This window comes from Lemur catta, chromosome 5 (assembly GCF_020740605.2).
Source record: "Lemur catta isolate mLemCat1 chromosome 5, mLemCat1.pri, whole genome shotgun sequence".
NCBI lineage: Eukaryota > Metazoa > Chordata > Mammalia > Primates > Lemuridae > Lemur > Lemur catta.
This window is the reverse complement of record NC_059132.1, coordinates 54,651,822-54,670,495: the sequence shown is the minus strand read 5'-3', so window position 1 is coordinate 54,670,495 and position 18,674 is coordinate 54,651,822. Positions and strand designations below refer to the sequence as shown.

The 18,674-nt window shown below is 42.8% G+C and overlaps 1 pseudogene; it reads left to right on the top strand.

The window, feature by feature from the left end:
* The first annotated feature begins 3,654 nt into the window (after nt 1–3,654).
* Nucleotides 3,655–3,766, top strand: LOC123639077 (annotated as a pseudogene).
* The last annotated feature ends 14,908 nt before the right edge of the window (nt 3,767–18,674 follow it).

Sequence of the window (18,674 nt, the reverse complement as noted above, 5' to 3'; positions counted from 1 at the left end):
GGTAAGAGGAAGGATGGATAAGAACATATTATAAAGCACCATTGCTGATGCCCGAGTGGGGCAGACTTCGGGCAGGCTGCCAGTGGAGGGAGGACAGCAGGGCAGGACCCAGGGCACAGAAAGTGTATTGGCAGGAGAGCTCTAATGGGCAACTCTACGTATTTCCCAGTTGAGATGGTTGCATGTCAAAGCCAGAGGGCTTGGTGAAACCAGGAGGGGGAGATGCAAAAACTGACAAAGCAAAATAAAGCAGAAGCCATGATCCTGAACTTGTGGCAGAATACCTGTTTATGAAGATCCTAGTGGGCTGTGCTAAGTTGAGACAATGTCTGAAAGAATCGATGCTGAGCATCTGTTGAACTATTGGCCTCTTTTGTAATTAGGGATATAAATGTTGGCAGACACCCGCCCTTTCATATCACAGTCTTTGGGATGCTTACAGAACAGCAGTGCGAGCATTCAGCCTGTGTTGGAAGTTCAGTTGACATTTGTGGGTAGAAGAATGATGGTGGTGCACCAGTTCTACTGGCTTACCTAACCGGAGGGCCATTTGTATTCTTGTTTTGGAATAGATGTTGGCATCTGGAATTCTGGCAGCTGCCAGGAAATTGTCCAGTGAGGCTTAAAGAAAGGGCAGAATTTTATCCTTGAAGGGTGTGTCCCTGAAACATGTTTTAGGAGAAGGCTATATCTGGTCCAGGCAGAAAGCTGGTATGAAGAACACATGCTTACAGCAGATAGAAACAAAAATCTGTAAGATTTTAAAAATGGATTTTATTGTATGACTCACATTTAAGTTCATTCCACCACATTTTTTACTACTTCTGTGTGTCTTGGTACAAGTGGGAAGTAGAAATGTTTAAATGATGCAAAAAATATGAAATGCCTTAAGGATTGAAGGTGAAAGCCTGAGCCAGCAAGGCAGAGGAACTGATGGGGGCCAGGTGACCAGAATGCATGAGGAATAGGCCCTAATGAAGCTACAGCTCAGCGCTCTCCCAGGGAGACCTAAGGCTGCCTCACCTCTGTGGCCACAAGGCCCTTCTTAGTGCCCTGGCCTCTGGCCTTGCCCTCAGGAATGAAGCCCTCCTTCCCAACGAGTCCTAAACAGCATCTGCTTGTAAAGCTGGATCAACCCCAGAATACATCAACAACTCTTTTTCAGTCTCCAATCCCAAGTCACCCTCTTTATTTAGAAATGCTCAACCTTCCATCATGGTGAGATACATGCTTGGTCTACGTTGGGTCAGCCTGTTTCCTAACAGAACTAGATTCATTTGCTAGGGCTACCATGACCAAGTACCACATACTGAGTGGCTTAAACCATGGGAATTTATTATCTCACAGCTCTGGAGGCTGGAAGTCCAAGATCTAGATATCAACAGGGCCATACTCACTAGGAAGGAGCCACAACAGCACTGAATCTGCACCAAGCCTCTCTCCAAGCTTCTGGTAGTTCCTGGGCTTTAGGCAGCATCGTCCCATCTTCACATGGTGTTCCCATGTTTGTATGTGTCTGTGTCCAAATTTCCCCTTTCTCTAACAATGCCAGTCATCCGGGATTAGGGCCCACCCTCTTCCAGTGTCACCTCATCTTAACTAATTACATCTGCAGTGACCTTATTTCTAAATAAGGTCACATTCTGCAGTACTGGCGATTAGTCCGCTTTAGTTGTAAAAAAAAATTGAATTTTTTTGCGAGGGGTAGGGGGAGTATTAAAGTCAGCCCATAACAAGAACATTGAATTTATTTCCCGGTTTGAGAAATCATTTAAAGTTCACAGGGTAAACCCTCCATACTGAAAAGATTGGGTTTCTATATTACAGAGAATAAATGTGGGATCAGGTTCTAGTCCCACTCGCTCCACTCCTGGGTAAAGGTAACAAACTTTATCAGCATCTTTAACAAAAAGAAAAGGGTTAAACTATATATTTTGAAACAGGTTTTAAGCACAAGGGTCGGCAGACTGCAGCCTGTGGGCCAAATCTAGTCCTCTGTCTATTTTTGTAAATAAAGTTTTATCAGAACACAGCCTCACCCATTTGTTTACATATCCTCTGTGGCTGCTTTTGCACATCAGCAGAGTTGAGTTGTTCTAACAGAGACTGTGTGGCCCACAAAATCTAAAACATTTACTATCCAGCCCTTTACAGAAAAACTTTGCCCACAGCTGGGCTAGCACGATGCAGTACTAAGAGAAACAACGGTCCTAGCATAAAGGGAAATTCTAAGGGGGTAACTCATCAGAGCTATTAGAGATTATCTGACGCCCAGAGACTAGTATGAAAGGTTGTATAAAGTTCATGAGGATTGGACTGCCCCCCTCAAACAGGCTGAGGAGCAAGCTCTTAAAAGGCTAATTCTTGGGGAACAAGTATCCCAGATCAGCAAGACACTAGGTTTCCTCTCATTATAGCAATAGAAGGTATTGCAATATTCTGTTGTTCCCAAAGGCAAGGCAATTCTCTGCTAGCTATAGAACCCTTTTACCCACAGGATTTAGTGCCTATAAAACAACTCACCTAATCAGGGTTTGGAAAGAGGAAGCTGGCCCTTTTGGTTCCGTGTCTTCCTGGAAAGTCTGAGTCCCTTGTGCTCTGGGACAATAGTTCCAAACACTCCGAGGTGCACTGACTGGGGCTGGTCTCTGAGGCACTCTCCCCAGTCCTTTGTGAAACAAGGAAAATAAAGTGGGGCTTTCGTAACATTATTTTATTCCATTCACAATACTACCCTTTATTCTGAACTATGCCCTCCACTTTTGGGGTTTGAAAATGTCCCACATCTTGCATGAAATGATGGTGAAAGTGGTTGATTGTTGGTTATTTAATTTTTCACATCTTCATTTGACCAAATAAAAAGTCAGCAGTCCAACACACTTTTTTTTTTTTCCTCCTGAAAATGAGTAAGCGCTATATAGTCAAACATCTAGGAAGTGTTACTCCGGGCAGGGCCTATGGGTACAGCATGGAGAATGGGTGATCTCAGGCGACTTACCCTGAGCAGGTGCTCTGCTCCGACGGCTGGGAGTTCCCTTCATGTGTGCACGCCCTCTTTGCTTGTGAGTCACAGAAACCCAACCGGACTAATTACATCTGCAGTGTAATGCTTACAACCTGAGTGAGCCGAAGCAAAAGAGGGAATATCGTGGCTCACAGAACAGAGCTGCGGAAGAGACAGGCATGGAGTGGCCTCGGGCTCCCATTTCCCAGGTTCTCTGGCCCCTGGGACCACCTTCTCCATTTCTTATGTCCTCTTCCCTCTCCTTCATCATCGCTGTCTCCCGATGCAGGGGCTCAGCTGCTAGTAGCTCCAGGCTCACTTCCCTTCAGCTTTGTAAGTAAGAGAAAAAATGGTGGATTTGGTTTTGATTGAAAAATTGCAAAAAGAGACAGTGGTTGGCCTGACTTGGGTTACATGCTTATTCCGGAACCAAAGGGTGGTCATGGCCTGGGTAACCTGGTGGCTCCCTCACTCACTCACTCTGGATCTTTACTCAAACATGCCCTTCTCAGTGAGGCCTTCCCATCTAAAGTACAGCCCTGCCCCCCAAGAAACCCCTCTCTCGCCTTATCCTACTCTTTTTTCCCCATAGCATTTATCACCTTCTAACATATAATTTACTAATTTGTTAAGATTATTATCTAGCTCCTGTGTTGTATGAAAGGAGAGAAGGTTGTCACTCCTCTTGACAAGGATGGAAGAGGGCCTCGGGTACGGTTAAGGCATTGCCACCTACTGCATGGCAACTATCCATTGTTTTTATGATATGGTCTTGTAACCATAAAATCCCAAAGACTCCACCAAGAGACTCCTGGATTTGATAAATAAATTCAGCAAAGTCTCAGGATACAAAATCAATGCACATGAATCGGTAGCATTTCTATATACGAGTAATAGTCAAGCTGTGAGTCAAGTCAAAGACTCAATACCATTCACAACAGCTACAAAGAAAATCAAATACTTAGGAATATACTTATCCAAGGAGGTGAAAGATCTCTACAAGGAGAACTGCAGAACACTAAAGAAAGAAATCACAGAAACACAAATAAATGGAAAAACATATCACGCTCATGGATCGGTAGAATCAACCTTGTTAAAATGTCCATACTGCCCAAAGTGATTTACAGATTCAAAGCAATTCCCATCAAAATACCAATATCATATTGCATAGGTCTAGAAAAAATAATTCTATGCTTTGTTTGGAACCAAAATAGAGCCCAAAATAGCCAAAGCAGTCTTAAAGCAAAAAGAACAAACCTGAAGTCATCACATTACCAGAGTAGCTCCTACCACTACAATGCTGACTCCATAAGGCAGGGATTATTGTCTTCTTTGCTTATTAATATATCCTGGTGTCTACAACAGTGCCTGGTGCACAAGGGCTCAATAAACATTTGCTATGGAATGAACAAATGAATGATCTTGAGGGTCAGTCTCCCCTGACTAGAAGGTAATCCTCCCATTAGAGCAGGAATTTTGATTTTTGTTTTTTGATTTTTTTTCCTAAGCATAAATAAATCCCAGTGTCTAGAATATTGCTCACCCCTGGAGAACCCACACTGAATATGTGTTGACTTGATGAAGCAATGATTCCCAATGGCTGTGGAGATGGAACTACATCTCCATGGCTACAGTGATTCATTGATTCACTACCCAGAAGTGGAGTTCTACTGGGGTTAATAAATATCCACTATGCCTTCCTAACGTGGAGTGAAGATGGACTCCAATGTAAAATTCTAATACTGTATAAGTGACAGCTTGACACAAAGCGATAAAATAGGATGCCCATGTGAATCATAGTACCGTGAGGATGAGTACCATGGAGCCAGAGTTGACAACCACATGTGACATACAACACCAGGCTTTAAAGCCATTCTTCAGTCTTATGGGTACTTCTCATAGCCTGCCAGGATCCCTATGTACTTTTCTTGACCTTACATTTCAAGAAAAATGTAGGTTTCAGTTGATGAGCAATATTAAGCGGTATGCTTCTCTGGATATATATTAGCCTTCATAACTGCTGTGATAGATATTACAATTTTGTTCAATTTTTTTAAAAAATTTCCATGTGCAAACCTTCTATTAAACCAAACCTTTGATCTCCCCTTACTCTGAATACCTCCGTATAATTTGTTACTATGGAAATGATCACATACACCTCATTTAATTGTGTAAACAGCACACAGCTCTGTCCATCTTAATCTCATCAACAGGAAGTTTCATTTTTCTCTTTTCTGCTTTAAGTTTTTTATCTTAGTTTAGGTGGATTTAGAGTGCCATGCTTAAGGACTCAGGTGTTTCAAGTCAACAACAAAATTAAATTTCTCTTGATGAATTTACTATCCTCCTTCTAATCCAATATTCAATTAATTTAGATGCGGAAGAGAACATCTTTAACAAGCTGGAACCCGAATTCACAAGAAGATCAGAGTTTCAATTTCAATTTAATTATCTGAAACTTAAGACTGCCTTATTTGAGTTAAGATGACAAAGAAATAATATTTTAAAAATAAAGGGTACTCCCTGGGAACACAATCTGAAGAATATTAGATGTCTTCCATAGTAGCTCTTAAATGCAGCCAAGTAACCTAAAATGTTTATTGTTCTTACTTATTTTTGAGTGAGGTTACCAGATAAAATATAATATTTAGGACACACTCCTACTAAAATAATTATTTATAGTTTATCTGAAATTCAAATTTAACTAGGCATTTTGTATTCCTATTTGCTAAACCTGGCAACCCTATTTTATGAGACATAATTGACCACCAAATGCTTCATAAGAATTTAACTTTTTTCTAGTTATCAGGAAATGTGAGGGAGTCTCTATTAGGAGAAAAAGGAAAGATGCCACCCAGGAACCAATGGGTCTGCTGAGGACAAAAAGGTCCAGCTCAGATCTTGGGTGCTGGTTCCTCAACACAATATAGGACCCCTAAAACTTGGCATAGCAACTGAAGACCCTGTATCCAGTTTCATGCAGGACGGAGTGGGGAAAATTGTTGCAACCTCAGGCTTAATGGCCTTAAGCCCTAGTGGCTGAGTGGTCTTTTAATGATATGGAACTGTTTACTGATGCACATTGTCACTCACTCCTAATTTTGGCAAGGGAGATCCTGCAAAATTCTCTGAGGCTCCTTTTTCTGTCTAGCTTTGGAGTAGAGTCAAGAGGACAGAGTTCTAACTCTTAGTCTGTAACTAAAGTAGTGGGTGGGCTTGGGTGAGTTATTAAAACTTTCTGGCCCTAGTTGAGCCTCTCTTTCTGGTCTTCATCCATAAAATGGATAAATGACCCTATCAAATGGACAGTGACCCTATCAAACTTAGTTGCAGTTGTTCTCAAGTGAGATCGTATATGATGGTATAAAATATGACTCTCATATTGTGTATGCTAACATCATGTGAACATAAAATGGTATTGTTATTACTGCCTGCTGTGATTTCCACAGGTCCTTCAGTCATGTGTGTGACAACAAAGACCGGTGGGGGTGGGAGTGGGTTATTTATCGGAACAGAAAGGCCTCTGCATTAACACTTAAGTCTTTCTGACAGGAGCCTCGGGCCAACAGGTCTTGGGTTTTTATCAAGGGAAGCACAGTATCACAGGAGCAACAACCCAACTGGCTCTGGGACAGCCCTTTGAGATTGCCATGGGACCAACAGCTGCCATCTTCCCCAGAAAAGCCTGTCTATGAGGTCACCCAATTGCACTCGATTGCAGGGCATGTTGAAGTAATTACAGTCGCTGCCTTAAAACCAGATCACTTTGCAAACCACTGATCAAGCCACTGGTTCCCATTCTGAGACCGGGAAGCAGTAAGTTATGGAAGAGAAAGAAAAGGAGGGAAATTACCTTTGTCCACAGCACTTGAGAAATGAAGAGAGGGCAAAGGAGAGAAGCGTTCTTGCTTCAAAGTTTGTATAAGATAAATGCTCTGTGTGCACAAAGAACCTAAGGAATGATCAGGTATTCCCAGCTGTACCTGAACGCAGAGGTCTCTGTGACCTTCCTTTATTATTTGGGGCTTAGGGTACTGGCTGAATTCCGAAAGCTGATAAGAGATATTAATATAAGCAGAAGCTCAACCAGCCCTTCAGAACGTACCCAGCCCTCGGCATCCATGCCATCTGCCTTCAAAACGGCCACCCTGCTGTTCTTTCTTTCCTTTCTTTCTCCATCCTTAGTCACAATGGGAGCTGGAGAAAGTACATATTTACATATTCGCACACATTATGTGAAATCTGATATTTCTTATTCTTCGTGTAAAAATAAGAAATAACATTTATAGCTCTCCTTAAAAAAAAACTCTGCCTAACAAAACCAGGTTGATCTTTTTTGTCAGCATGGGTCCTAATCTGTTTTAATTGTCCCATGTGGGTCTGTGGCCCTCAGTCAAATGATTTCCTACCTTTGCCCCTAAATAATATATTTTCATAATTCAAATTCTTCACATTTCTCTTTCTTTTTAAAAGATATTTTTTCCTTCAATTTATATTTATTTATGTATTTTGAAAGAAGGTCTTGCTTATTGCCCGGGCTAGTCTCGAACTTGTGGGCTCAAGCGATCCTCCTACCTCAGCCTCCTGAATAGCTGGGACTACAGGTGCTTGCCACCATGCCTGGCCACATTTCTCTTTCAAAAACAATTATTTTTTAAATCTTGCTTTGGTAGTCACTAACAATTTACAAAATAGTCTTTTCTATGAAATTAGCTTTCTATTTCCATATGTATACGTGTGTAGAATATATGTAGAAAATATGGAGACTATATACATATTCTTGAAAACTGACATTAATTTCAACTCCTGATAATTTGTCTGAGTTATAGGTTCCTCTTTTAAAAAAATTATTTTTATTGTGGTAAAATATACATAAAATTTACCATCTTAATCATTGTTAAGTGTACAGTTCAGTAGTGTTAAGTACATTCATATTGGTGCATAAACTATCTCTAGAACTCTTTTCATCTTGCAAAATCAAAACTCTATACCCATTAAACAACTCCCCATTCCCTCTCCCCCCAGTCCCTGGCACCACCATTCTACTTTCTGTCTCTATGAATCTGATGCTCTAGGTACTGTATATAAGCGGAATCATACAGTATTTGTCCTTTTGTCACTGGCTTATTTCACTTAGCATAATGCCCTGAAGTTTCATCTGTTTTGTATCATGGAAAAGGAATTCCTTCTTTTTTAAGATTGAATAATATTCTAATAAATATATATACCACATTTTGTTTTTTCATGCATTTGTAGATGGACATTTGGGTTGCTTCCACCTTTTGGCTGTTGTGAATAATGCTATGAACATGAGTGTACAAATATTTTGAGTCCTTGCTTTCAGTTCTTTGGGGCATATACCCAGAAGTGGAATTGCTGGATCATATGGTAATTCTATTCTTCATTTTTGAGGAATTGCCATACTTTTTTCCATAGTGGCTACATAATTTTACATTACCCTCAACACTATACAAGAGTTCCAATTTCTCCACATCCTTACCAACACTTGTTGTTTTCTGTTTGTTTGGAGTTTTTTGTTGTTTGTTTTCATGGTAGCCATCCTAATGGATGTAAGGTTGTATATTCCACTGTGGCCTTAATTTGAATTTCCCTAGTGATTAATGATGTTAAACATCTTTTCATGTGCTTTCTGGCCATTTGTATTAATATATCTTCTTTGGAGGAAAGTCTGTTCAAGTCATTTGCCCATTTTTTAATCATGTTGTTTTTTTGTTGTTGTTAAGTGGTATGAGTTCTTTATATTCTAGATATTAACCCCGTATCAGAAATGTGATTTACAAATATTTTCTTCCGTTCCATAGGTTTCCTATTCACTCTACTGATTGTGTCCTTTGGTACAAAAAGTTATTAATTTTGATGTGCACACATTTCTTTTAAAGGGAAATATATATATTAAGATACCCTGAGTATACATACACATATACATGCACAAATATATAATTTTAGTTTAGCATACACTAACTTAAGAAACTTTGATCTTAGTTTTTCTAAGACATTTCTAAAATGTCATTTAACTACAAGTTATCAAATCCTAAAACTACATTCATCATAGAACATACAGAAATGTGTATATTGCTTTCAAACAGTAAATTCCAGAGAACTGGGAAAAACCCAACCACTTCTCCAAAGCCCTTCCCTTATACACAGCTGGCGGCTCCACACTTAAGTTCAAGATATTATTTCCAGTTAATATAAATATATACTCAGAAGGGGTAATACCAAAATGCTGTTATCAATCAGTGTTAATGAAGCATCATAAAGGAGAGTAAGTTTTTTGCAAGGGAGAAGGAAGGAAGGGCAGGAACAACCAAGGAGTCAGGGAAGAACTAATATAAGGCCATGGAGATGGAGCTGACACTTCTGTGCTACTTACAATATGCCAGGCATCGTTCTAGTTGCTTTGCATGTATTAACTCAGAGATGGGTGTAAGTATTTCTATTTGATAATGAGAAAACAGAGACACAGGTTTAAGTAACTTGCCTAAAATTACACAAGTAATAATTGGCTGAGCCAGGCTTCAAAGCAATCTAGCATCAATAAATGTAATAATTTTGCTCCCAAGAAGCAAATGACCCCCACCTTCTGGTATTCACACCCCTGTGCAGGCCCTGAGCACATTATACTAGTGTTGGTCTGTGTGGCCGATAGAAAACAGCAGAAGTGGTAGTGTGTCACATCCAAGATTAGGTTATAAAAAGCACTGTGGCTTCTTTGTGGCTCTCTCAGATCTCTTGCTGTCTGGGAAGCCAATTTCATGACATCAGTGGCCCTATGGATAGGGCCATGTGATGAGGAGTGGCGGCCTCCAGCCAATGACCACCTGAATGAGTTTGCAGGTGGGCCCCAGGCAAACCTTCATATAACCCAGCTGTGGCCAATATCAACATCTTAACCACAACCTCTTGAGAGATGCTGGGCAGTTAAACCCCTCCCAGATTTCTGACTCTCAGAAATGGCATGAAATAATAAATGCTTGTTGTTTTAAGCTGCTAAATGTTGGGATAATTTGTCATACAGCAATAGGCAACTAATACAGCCTCTTGACTTTCTTGGCCTAATTTATAATTTTGTCCAGGGTAGGGGCTTAACTGTCTAAGCTGAAATGTCAAATTGTTTCCCATATTTCAGTTTGATTCACTATTAAATTAATTGTCATGCACATCCTATCTTAGAGCAATGTCACTCTTCTAGTTAGCGTGACCTTTGCAATTACAGAGTATAAGCTACAATTCATACAAGATGCCCCAAACTATTCTTTCTTTGGAAATAAAAGTCTTTCATTTTCAAATTGGCCTTTTAAAACACACTAAAATTCCCACAGCATTTTCCAATTTCAACCCTATTCCAGGAAGCATAGTTCCGTGTCTTCCTTCAAAGTGACCAATCAGAAATGGTTGGATGAAATACTATTTTTCTTGGAGAAATCTGTACTAAATATCCCTTCTGTGAACGAGTAGTATCTTCGTTCACATTCTGCATAAAACACCTCAAATCTCATTACTTTATTTTTTTTTTAATTTTTTTCTTATTCTTTTTTTTTTTTCTTTTTCTTTTTTTTCTAACACAGGAGTATCTCATTACTTTAAAGCCGCAGAATAGTGATTCTTAAACTATTTAACATTTTACAACTTGGGGGAGGGGCACACAGTGGATAGTTACTTTTTAAAATGTGTTATAATTTTCAACATGCTGCTGGGCTCCTACTATCCCTTGAAACTTTGTAAAGTTAATTAAAATTCATTTCTTTTGAGAATGTTGTAACACCCACAGAGATCACTGGAGACCACCTATGGTGTCTCTAGTGTTGAGATTTAATTCTCTCTGAAATTATATTCCAAACAGAAACAGTAAGCATTCAAACCAAGATATTTAGGTGTTCCTTTAAATAATTCATATTCTGCCTCTGTTTGGGGGCAGACGCCTGTGTCATTCTTTCTATTGTTAAATAAAATTTACAAGAGACTACTCTTTTGGACCGAGCGCCTGCACTAGGCCCAATAGGCCAAACCCAAATGGAATGACTCGTGTTTAGTGTCCCATAATCAAACTGAAACTTGAAAAAAAAAAAAGAAAATCCCCAAACAGGCTCGTTTTCTAAAACAAAAAAAAACCCCAGGAGATTCACAGCAACCAATCAAAAGGGACCCAGTCCCATCTGTGTCTGCTTTCACTGGGACAAGGAAAGTCACCTGATGTGAACCAATCTGCTGTTAGTCCTATTTCCCTGTTCCTGCCCAAGCTGCCTCACAGAAGCCCACTGTTCTGCCACGCCCGACGGAGCTCCTAGCTGTAGACTGGATTATGAATCACTAAGAAAACCCAATTAGATCTTTAAATCTCAATTTGGTGGAATTTGTTCTTGGATGCTGTACTTGCCTGTATCAGGAAGGACCACCCTGCCGCGTTCTCAGTGATTGAAGCACCCGGGGCTGCTCTGCTGGCACCCGCAGGGCACCAGGTACGCACATGTTCAGTTCCAGTTCTCTGCCCAACATTCCTGCGGGGCCTGCCTGTACCTTCACCTCACGGGCAAAGTGAGGCTCAGAAATGTGAAAGGACTTGTCCCAGGTCACCAAGTCACACAGGGGAGAAGCAGGATTTGAACTCAAGACTGCCACCTTGCCTGCCACCTCCTCCCCAAGGCTTCAGGAGCTGCCCCTGAGTCAGGGTGGCGGCAAGGACATCTTGGCACACTCTCCCTCACTAGCCCCCTGTGGCCTGGGGCCCTGAAGGCTAAATAACCCCAAGTCCCATGACCACTCTCACTCGGCTGGTCTTTCCGGCCGCTGCTCATTTTCAGCGCTTACTGCGTGGCCTTCCTGCCTCCTCAGAGCCCTCGTGATCAGAGATGGAAATACCTGTCGCCGTCGCACTGATGCAGGTTTCGCACACAAGTCACCATCACACCACGGCCTGCCTCTCCGTGATGGAGCCCTGTGACTCCTGCCTTTTCTTTTTACCTTTTATTTATTTTTAAATTTTTTAATACATTATGTCTGTACATGTTTATGGGGTACGTGTGAAATTTTGTTACATGCAACACTCTGTGTACTGACCAAGTCAGGCTATCTAGGGTTGCCATCACCTGAGTACTTATCTCTACACGACCCGTACATTTCAAGTCCCCTATACTGGCTCCACGGATCTGCTTGTAGACTTCCTCAGGCACACACACGCATGCACACGCACACACTCTCACATGTGTACCTCACAGACACACATATAAGCACACACGCCCCTCACGTGCTATACACACACACACCTCTCACATACTACACACACACTACACACACATGTGCATGCACTCTCACACCTCACGTGTACACCTCAGAGACACACACATAAACACACATACTTCACATACTGCATACACAGACACACATGCACCTCATATATACACCTTAGAGACACACACACACATACACACCTCTCATACTATACACACCACACACACCTCACATACTATACACACACATGACACCCCTCCCCAGCACACGCATGCTCACCCCCACACTTGCCCTTCATCCTCCAGCTCCACCTCCCCCAGGGAGCCTTCCTGCTACCACTCCCCCCAGGCTGGATCAGGAGGTTCTCCCCACCCTACCCACTGATTTGTCATTGTCTGGGTCTGTCCTCCCCAGCAGACCGGGGGCTCCTGGGGGCCAAAGGCTGTGCTTTATTCCCATTTGTCCCCTCCCTCCCCACCCCCCACCACCCTGCACCAAGCATGACACCCAGCACTCAGGAGACTGTTTCTGGAATGTACGAGTGAGTTCTATTCCTGTAGTAAAGAGCACACTGCGTTAGTAAACCAGCACAACCTACTGACTCGGGACTATCTGGGTCCAAATGTTAATCATGATAAGCTGGGGCTAAATCTCTCTAAACCACAGTTTGCTAATCTGCAAGGTGGAAATGAAGTCAATGGCCACGAGCACCTGGCTGGCTGGTTTCACGTGTATGTAGACCCACCAAACAACAACGTTATTTTCAATCATTACCCGGGGAAAGTAAAGCCACGCAGCTCAGTTAGGAAAAACCAACCCTGATGCCTGGTCCAACCAGGCAAACCCATGATTCTTCCACCTTCCTGGGCTCCTCTCTTATCTCAAGCAGACAGGTGTCCCAAGCACGGTAGATTCAAGAAAATCGACTCTCAATCCAGTCTAGCCAGCTGGGCATCTCAGCCCCTAGGGGGACTGAGCCCTCAATAAACAGATGTCTCTTCCAGCTCAGAACTGCAGACGGGAGCGTGTTCATGCTTATAACTGCAGCCTTTGTTCTAAATCCATACCAATATCCATTTAGTATTTCTAACAGATTGGTTCTTTCTATGATGTGACTGTCTGAATAAATGGAAAGCATTTCCCTGTGGCCTGCCTGTCACACTTTTTATCTGTCCTCTAATTGGGAACACTCTCGAACCTCTCCACCTCCCTATTTGTCTCACAGTGAGGTAGAGATTTGATTTTTTTTTCCCCTATTAAAATTTTCTTTCGAGTCAAAGCGGGTATATTGGGGAAAAAATTATTGCTGAGAGAGGGCAGGTGCAGAGAAACATATGCAATTTTGTGAGTCAGAATAAGGTCAGGGTTCAAGTCCATCTGGATGCCAGCACGCGGGAGAACCAGGCGGAGCAGTCGGCTGTGGATCCCTGGCAGTGGGTGACACCCCCCTCCCCACCAGTCCCTGCTAACCTCTTCACAGGACCTCTGCCTTCTCAGAGACCAGCATCCAAAATTCCTGCATGGCCATTTTATCCACTGCAAATGCCACGCATTCCCGCACATTAAAGAGAGGGGGAGATTTCATGATTTTCCTGCTGAAAGGCCAAGTGGGAGGGGGGCAGGGAGGCCAAGGCAGGCTCAGCTCCACTGTTGTTTGCTGGATACAGATTACATTCCTCCTTTCTGCTCCTCAAAGTGCTGCTTTCGGCATTTCAGACCTACCGCCCCTTCCTGGTTGCATTACATTGCTTGATATTTCATAGGTTCTAAGGATTGGCCTAAGAGGGATGGGAGTGGGGGCGGGGTAGAATCATTTCTGGGTGCTGTATGGACCCCCTCCTCTGCCCACATGCTCACATTCCACTCTGGGGAAGCCGCCTGGGGCTCAGCTCGGCTGGGGGAAGGAGGAAGCCTGCAGAGAGATGACAATCAGAGTGAGGTTCCAGCCACCTGCCTCAGTGAATGTCACCTGAGCACCTGCTGTGGGCAGGCACTACACCCACCCACCCCCACCCTGCACTCAACACGATCTCCTATGAGCTACTTGACAGGTGATTGGAGGTCTGACTATATGCGGCATGGAGGGATCTTGCTTTAACTCACATGCAAGAGGAAGATATCAGTAAGAAGCTCCCTCCACCTGAGCAGGGAGGAAGCGAGTACTATGAGACATGAGACCCAACTCTTGTTCTGGAATGTTCACTTCTTGTCCTGAGCACCCCCTCCCCCAGCCCACTGCCCCATGGTGTCCTCTGCATGCTGCTTTACCGAGGACTGCAGCAACTGAAATAGAAAGAGGAAGAAGAAAGTGAGTCACAGACAGTAACTGTCATATAACTCTTTATAACTTGACGTTTTTACTTTTGAAAATAGGTCCTTTGGGAATGGGGCACCCGGTTCAACAGTACAGAAAAGGTATACAGTGGAGACTAAGTCCTCACCCATCCCTGACACCTAGCAACCAGTTTGCATCCCTAGACAACCCCCTTTACCAATTCCTCGTGGATGCTTCCAGAGGTGTTCTGTGTGCATTCAAACACTCATGTTGCTATACTTTACGAAGTGTTTTCCCACAAACAAAGCACGCTGAGTGCCAGAGACTATGCCATTACATTGGATTCTGATAGCGATCAATCCCATCCAGGCATCTCAAAGGAGGCAGCTGAGTTAAGGCTGGTTTAAGTAACTGCCCATGTCAGGCAACCAAGTATCTACTCAACTCTTATGTGACTGATTGAATTAGTTTGCTAGAGCTACTATAACAAACTACCACAAACTGAGTGACTTAAAGCAACAAAGATTTATTTTCTCACAGTTCTAGACCTGGAAGTCCAAAATCAAGGTGGTGTCAGGGTTGATTCCTTCTGGGGGCTCGGAGGAAGGCTCTGTGTCATGTCTCTCTTCTAGCTTCTTTGGCCTGTGGTGGCCTCGCTCCCATCTCCGCTTCTGTCTTCCTGTGGCCTCTTCCCTGTGTCCATCCTCTGTGCTTCTGTGCCCAAACTTTCCTCTTTTTATAAGGATACTAGGCAGTGGATTCAGGGCCCACCCTAATCTAGTATGACCTCCTCTTAAACTTAATAAAGACCCTATTTCCAAATAAGGTCACATTCACAGGTTCCAGGAGGACATGAGTTTGAAGGGGACACTATTCAATCTAGTACAGCGTCTTTAGCAAGCCGTTTAACCTTTCTCAGTTTCTTAATCTGTATCATAAAGGGTTCTTGTGTGCATGAAGTGAGAGATCCAATGAAAAGCATTCAGCACTGCCTTTGGCTACTATTGTTACTATCATCATCATCATCATCATCATCATCATCGTCATCATCACTGTCATCCCCATCATTCACTGGAATTGTAGGAGCTGTGAGAGGTACATAGTCTCCACTTTCAAGGAGTTCTGCTGTGGACACTATGCTAACACACCTTACATGCTAGAGTGTGAAGCGCTATGGTACCAGCTGGGATTGCTGAGGAAGAAGAGGCCAGGGTGGAAGTCATCTGAGCGGACAGCACTAAAGGTGCCCAACACAAGTGAGTTTCAGGAGCAGCATGGGCCCCCACAGAGCTGTAACCCCCTGTCTTGAAGAGAGAGCCTCCTCATTCCCACGGCACAAAACCCGGTCAAGGGCACAAGTCACATCATTGGTGACACCCACATGCCTTATTACTGATTGAGTCTGAACTCCTGCATCTGAGATGCTTTCGCTTCCCTTTGGAAAACACATCTCTGACAAAAATAACATTGCCTGTCATTTTGGTAAAATGTCTTCGAGATTTTCAGTTCATGGGAGCTCCCAAGGGAGGCAGAACCATCTGACCTTCTTTATCTCCCTTAAAGATTCAGAGCAAAAAAAAATCAGCCACACGATGTGTTCCCTTCTAGACTTGCAGGGCCTGTGCCGTGGCAGCTGTGACATGAAAACTGATGCTTCTACCACTGTGGAGAGCCTGTGATGCTGCCGATGAGGGCCTCAGGAATGCAAGCGACCAAGAGTCAGGGATGTGTTTTGCTAAAACCATGCTTTGGTGCACGTGGTGGCTCTTGAATTGACAGTGCAATTGGGACTCCGCCTGGGTCCCTCTGGAGGGACCTTTGAAAAAATTGCTGCTGTCACCCATAGATGTACACTTCTGAAGTGTTCTGCCAAGGTAATTGGCTTGCTTTCATCTGGCGAGGGCCCTGCCTTTCATGTTAGTATTATAAATAAGATGAATTCTATTCATCAATAAGTAGAGGTTAAAAGGCAAACTGTTTCTCTAATAATAGATTCGCTGGGCAAAAATAATCTGATTGGCTTCTTTGATATGAGATGAAAGATAAATTGATTCATGTAAATGTGTTTCCCTTTGAAGAGTGCTCCAATGAATACAGTGAATTGGGGCAAAACCTGATACAGTTAGTGGTTGTCATAGCAATAGGTTATAGCCCTAAAATTCAGATGGGACTGGACTTCACAACACATTAAGGAGCCTGGGTTTATAGACCAGCCCACAAAAACTTCCACCATATATCCTATGTATCTTTACTATACCTAATAATCTTAGCCTAAACTCTTGGTCTTCTAAGCAGAGATCTAATGCACAAGGATAGTATCACTGGAATTTTTTAGAAGGGTTTAGAAATTAAATCCTTCCCACTAAATGGCCAGGGCATATGTCCTGATGATCATTTTGAAACTATGGCTGCTGTAATCTTTTGGTGTGGTGAGGAAGGATGTGCAGATGTAGAGAAGGGAGAATGTTTCTTTAAAATTCCAAGGTGCAATGTGCTAGTGGCGCCCTCCTTCCCCCCCCCAAAAAAAAAAAAATTCCAAGGTGCAGAGAAAGCCCCTGGAAAATTTTTTTAAAAGATAATGGACTTTCTCCTACCTATCTTCTGTACCCTTCTACTTCGTGGTAAGAATAATAATGACAACGATTAACAATGAGCACTATTAATAATAACAGCAGTGAGGATGATGCTAACATTTACGGAGTGTTTAACAGGCATCAGGCACCGAGATAGCTGCTTTACAGACATCGTCTCATTTAACGCTGTCAACAAGGTAATGACATCAATACCATGATTGTTCCCATTTTACAGATCAAGTAACTGAGGCCCAAGGTCACACATCTGGAATTCAACCTCAGCCATCAACTCAGTGGCTCACACCCTTCAGCAGCATCCCCAGCCTTGTGTGTTCTCATTGTGGTGAACTTCTTAAAACATTTGGACAGAAAAGGGTCAAACACCATCTGTGGGAGAAACTGGATGAGACCAGGACCTGTGGAGACTCTCACAGAGAGACACAAGCACAGTTGCAGGCAGAAGTGGGATGATGTTCCATTGGCAGCTGTGCTCAGAGGACGATGACCTTGTGGGCAGGAGGCTCCGCTAGAGTATGGGGAAAGAACATGGGGCAACTCGGAGAACACAGGCCACCCAGCGCTTCCCGGGCTGCCCCTGGCTCTGGTGAATTTATAGACCCCTGGGTCCCACCCTGAACCTCTGGATGAAAATCATCAGGAGTGCAGCCTGGGGTTCTGGGTTCTGGGTTCTGGGTTCTGGCAAGCACCCAGGTGATTCTCACAGTCAAGAGCATTTGGAACACACTGAAGGAGGTTATTACTCAGAGCCCAGGGGCCACAGCTGTGAGTAGAAGTTAAGCAGGTTTAGCCCTGAAGAGAGGAGGGAATCGAGTGGGAACCAGACAGGAAATCACAAACTCTGTCCAAAGATGTTAGGGTCACCAAGTGTCCCAGTTTGCCTGGGACTGAGGGCATTCCCGGGATATAAGACTTTCAGTTTTAAAACTGGGACAGTTCCAGGCAAACCCTATTTCTATTATGAGACTACATTCATTATCACCATATGTCTCGCATGACCCCAGAGTTCTGGAACTGTCTAAAACGTTCCTTTCCCTGTAGAATCCAGCTTCCCTGGGAATTTGAAGGAAAACATCGCTGAATAAACTATTGCATATTAAACTGTGTATGACTGATAGCTCCACCCGCCTCCCAGAGGTATTTGCATATTTTAAGAACAGGAACTATAATTTTTGCCTCCTGCATTTGAAATTACTTTTCAGAATATCTTCAAAAATCAACGGTAAAACTCATAGCTGCAATTCAGAAAAGCGATAAAAGTACCTACTTTGTCATTGAAGTTTGCTAGAGAAAATAAAAATTTCCACCTCTCCCTTAAAACTGTGCTTTCCACTAGTCAAACTTAGACATGAATCCTTACTGTCCTCTCAAAGCAATTTTAATTTCTGTTGGATTTCCTTTTCCTAAATTCAGTACTATGGCTTTAAGAAAAAAAAAATCTTTCCACACGTATCTGAAATCATTTTCGTGGGGCTTGCTAGGATAAATTAGAAAAGCAAGATGGATAATTAAACTAAATATTGTATGTAGAGTTAATCCAAATTCCAGAGCAGTG